This window comes from Rissa tridactyla, chromosome 3 (assembly GCF_028500815.1).
Source record: "Rissa tridactyla isolate bRisTri1 chromosome 3, bRisTri1.patW.cur.20221130, whole genome shotgun sequence".
In the NCBI taxonomy this organism is placed as follows: domain Eukaryota; kingdom Metazoa; phylum Chordata; class Aves; order Charadriiformes; family Laridae; genus Rissa; species Rissa tridactyla.
Genome location: NC_071468.1, coordinates 21,419,641 through 21,424,485, shown reverse-complemented (window position 1 = coordinate 21,424,485; position 4,845 = coordinate 21,419,641).

Genomic DNA, 4,845 nt, shown 5'->3' with positions numbered 1-4,845 from the left:
GGAAAATTTAATCCTGATTCCTTTTGCAGTCACAGAGATTGTACACCGATGTGACATTATTCATCTCCATAGAGGTATTTGGGATTTACAGTAGCGCACTTTTCTGGCCTTGATTCAAAGCCTAATGAAGACAAACAAGATAATCCCACCAGTTCAGCTTGGGTTTGGATCCAACCCTAGTAAAAAGAGAAATTGGGCTCTTTGAATTGTAGATAGAATAACAGCTCAACTCCTTCAGGCATAGCTCCTCTCTGAATTGCCCTAGAGGAAAACCCACTCCAAACAGATTGAATCTGGAATAAAACCTCAGATAATTGGGAGTAGAATGGGTCCATTGGCTTCAAGGGGAGCTACTGCATGGAAAAAAGGTGTGCTGGCATTGGCCTTTGCTGTGTTACATAAGAAAGATGGTTCTTGAAACTAATTAATCCTTGAAAAGATCAGCTGACCCGTCTCATTGTTAGCAATACATTTTTAATTATTCATTTTAGTCAAGCATCATTTGAACACAAGTCAATTTGCAATTTCATTAGAGTACAGAAAAGGCCTGGGGTCTATTCCTGGTAAAAAGGAAAAAATCTTTGGCAAAATTTCATAAAGGATGTTAATCCTCTAATTAATTTTATGTATCAAGCAAGAATTAATGTGTCCTGCTATTTAAGCAGAAGTCATCTTGCCAAGAAGTGCATTTTGTCATACCTTCCCCTCCAGGAAAACCTCTTTACAAGCTTTGTGGCAAAATACCCTGGCAACTAATGACTAGCTTTGAAGCAACATTCACAGACCATTTGCTTTGATGACATTTGGAGCTTTTTTCTCCCCCCCCCCACCCTCATTCCAAAGTCTATTGTAAGTGTAGTGCTCTCACTGCACTGCCTTTGAAAACTAATCAATAAAGTAAGATTTGTCAGGTTGCATCTGAGGAGTATCACATCTTTTAACTCCTTTCTTGGTTGAGTTGCTGTACGCATTTTTAAACTAAACCTTATGAACAGATTTGAGTATGTTATACTTACCATGTTCACAGGCACGCAAGTGTGACGCCTTTCTTTTTCTCCCTTATATTAACTTCAAAAGCTCAAAACCTATGCCAGTTAACCTTCCATAAAGCTGCTTTTATATGGTCATCATACATAATCAAATGATGGATTGCATGTCAAAAAGTCACAAATAGCGAATGTTTACCCCTGTTACAACTATGAGAATTATGGTATTGCAAAAATGGAAAAAAGTGACTTCACCCCACACCAAAAAACTGCAAAGAAAACACATCCATGTTGGTAAATACCCAAACAACTTTTGAATAGATCACTAGCAAGAGTATAAATCCTAGAGTGAGGCAATCTGTACTCATAGCAGTGGATGGAGATCAGAATATGGGCCACAGAGCTTCATCTTTATTGTAACTTTTGACTTTCCTTAATCAATGCTAAAATCTTTAGGTCTGATTTCTCATTTCAATGGCTTTGTGTAATGTGTCTCAACCGTACCTCATCTAATTTAATAAGATGCAAGCTAAGGAAGTACTTAAGTTACTTATCAAGGGTTTCAGATGACACATTATTATTGTACTCAAAAGTCAATATTTGCTAATCATGTTAGTACAGGAACTGATCCAGGGCAACAATTCTTGAATTGCAAAGGCATTTAAGATTAATTAAACCTATCTCCTCCTCACTCGACACATACACACACAGCACACCCCTCCTCTGCCTCTCTTCTGGAATGGACAAGTTGGTGTCTCGGTAGGAAAAATGGGTCTAGTCCACAGCTCTAGGATGAAAAACTATTAAGTTTCTCAGCTTTCTGCCCCCACCGTTGGTCTGCTTGTTCAGAGTCTGGCTTCAGCCATTGGGGTAGCTCACGTTGGGATCGTGCCCTTTGTCTTTGACACCGGTATGGTACCAAACCGATCGATTGTGTTCCACCCGTGATCTTTGCACAAGAGTGTAGTTGAAATCAGGGAAGAGCTGCACACTGAGCAAAAGCAGAGCCAATCTGGGCAGCGGGATGCAGGTTGAGAAAGCCTGATTGCTCATTTTGTTTCAGTTGGGATTGCTCATCTAACAGGCTCACACTTCAAAGGTGTTGAGCAAGCCTTATTCCACACAGTGGCAGAAGAGCAGTGAGTTTACACTATATTATTCATTCTAATTTTTCTTTTATCATACATAATGGGAACAATGAAAAAATGATCTATGTCTTTCTTCCTCTGTTTTAAAGCTGTTGATGAATGTGGCGTGTATAACATGAAAAGATTTAGTGCGTTTCCTAGGGCTAGGTACAATGCGAGCAGGCGATGTGCAAGCTTCCACATGCAGAGCTGCCAGTGCACTTTCAGGCTGGATTTGCAACCCTTCTGCCGTGCCAGCCTCCGTCTCCTCTGAGCATACCATCAGCTGCTCAGAGGCGATCTCTGCCTCTGTACATGCGCATATGATAAGCGATGTGGTGACTTCCTGATATGATCATATATTTATTCAGAACCTGGCTTAGAATGAGATACAGATTCGCCTTGAAGCAGGAATCTCTTAGGAGCTGAAATGTGGCTTACCTGCTACCCAGCATATATTACTGGAGTTTGTATATTATTGTGGTTTTCCCTTACTCCTTTAAGCCATTATTATACTGGTCTAAATTGCGTAGATTAAATGTTTATATGAAAATAATAGAGCAGAGTGGAGAATTGGAATCAGTCACGTTAGGAGAGATTCTGATCTACATAAAACTCGGGGAAAACACAACAGCGAGGCTATCTGCAGTGGATTAGCCCAGATTTACACTTATAAATGGAATAGTAGTATTGGAAACTACAGGTCTGATTCACCGTAGAGTTACTTGTAAAATTGGGGTATTGCAGAGGCTTAAAGTGGGAGGGGTTCACTGTTATCAGGAGATTGAATTGATATTGTGTATTAAATCATACAGTGACTGCATGGGTTTTGATCTAGGCATGTAGAACACCAACATGCAAATTAAAAAAAAAAAGTAACTGTTTTGAGTACTGCAGTACCTGGTCTACTTAATCTCAGATCAACCCAGTATTAAGTAAAATACTCAGATGCGTATTTTATGAAATCAAAGTGACATGTTCTGTTTAATATTCCAGTTACTGTTGAACTATTAATCTGAATGTGCTAATAGTGGCTGTCGTGTAAGTCTAGCATCTGAAAGCCTGTAAGCAGTAATCCACTATCCTCAGGTCATTTTTTTTGTATTCATTCAATTTAAAATATGAGACGATTTACCCTTTAAAGTTTTTTTTCCTCCCCTCTTTTTTTTAATTAAACATTATTTTATGCATGTCTTTAAACATACTAATTGATTCATTTAGACCTGCCACACACAGGTTGAGTTACTAATTCTTTTATTTATTTATTTTTCTTTAAATCAATAACGATGCTGTTTTTAGCTGCTTTGGAAGTATTCAAAATCTCAGCTATTTCTCTGTGTGGGCATCTGTTTGCCTCAGTCGATTGCTGGGACAGGGAATGTCACACGTACCTTTACTGGTCTATGCAAACTCAATTTGATAATCTTAGCTCATCTCCCAGTGGAGCGCGTATCTGTGTCACGAATGTCACCTTTGAAACTGGCACTAATTGGCATTCATGTTGGAAGTCTCAGTGGAGTGGCCATAGACACAAGGTGAAATTTTGGCTCTGTTGAAGGCAACAGGAGTTTTGTCATTGACTTTAATAGGGTCAGGACTTCTTCCAGAGACTGAACTGCCTCTCATACAGATGTTCATACTGGGCTGGGAGCTTCAAACCCTCTGTGTTTGCTCATGACTAATAAAATGTGTTTTTCTGCTGACCTTCATCCTTCCCCTGCCAGGATCTAGTCCTCTTCCTAAAGGACAGAGTGAATAAGCCCAGAGAAGACCTCCAGCTTCCTCTTGTACTGTCCTCCCCACCTTACTTCTCTTTGTAATTGACCATAATGTCTTTCCAGGCCTAGTGCAAATTCTTTGTCTTCTTTTATCTCTCGATTTTTCTTCTGTACTTGTGTATTTTTTTAACCACTCTCTGTTTTCTAGACCCTCTGCTTTCACACATGCTCTTGCTACTTTGTCTTGAAAAAATGAAATTCCTTTAATTCAATCTGCTTTTTTAATAACCCACTGATATTCTCATGTCTCTTGTCTCCACATTCTCAGAAGCTGCTGTTTGTTCCCACCTCTAAGTAGCTTCTCTGTCTCTGATTTTTAACAGACAGGCTTCTCCAGCTCTGCACTTGTCTCCATCTGAGGACAATCTTTGCCCTTCTCTTTCCTCATCTCTCCCTCCCAACACTTTGCTTCTGTAATTCTCTCTTTTTTTCATTCCCGATTTGCTTTGGAGATGCAGCCTGACTGACAGCTCCTTTATTTTTTTTTGTGCCTCCCTTTGACACTTGGTCTCCTCATTGCCTCGCAGAGGTATCCGTGTGAGAATCCTCGATGCAATCGCCCTTCTCTGCCAGTCACTCTCCTCCTCTGCCAGTAATGTTCTTGTCCGGACTTTCATAACCATCTGCTTCTGCGCATCCATCTGCCACTTCAGTATTGGCTTGACTTCTTAAGGTTAGTTATTTACCACTTCTTCCTGATTTTCAGATCCTCATCTCCTCTTATCAGTTACACGGGCTGTCTCCTGGGCTGTCTCCTAGACCATCTTTTATCCCATCTTGCTGCCCCTTCTCCTGCCATTGATTGTCTTCCCTATTGTGGTGGCAATCACAATTTTTTTCATCAACACAAGCTAAAAATGTTATGATCATCTCTGTTCTTGATAGACAGTGTTGGCAAGATCTCCCTGCGTCCTCCCTTCCATCTAAAATGCTGCTAGCCACCAGCTTCCTTGA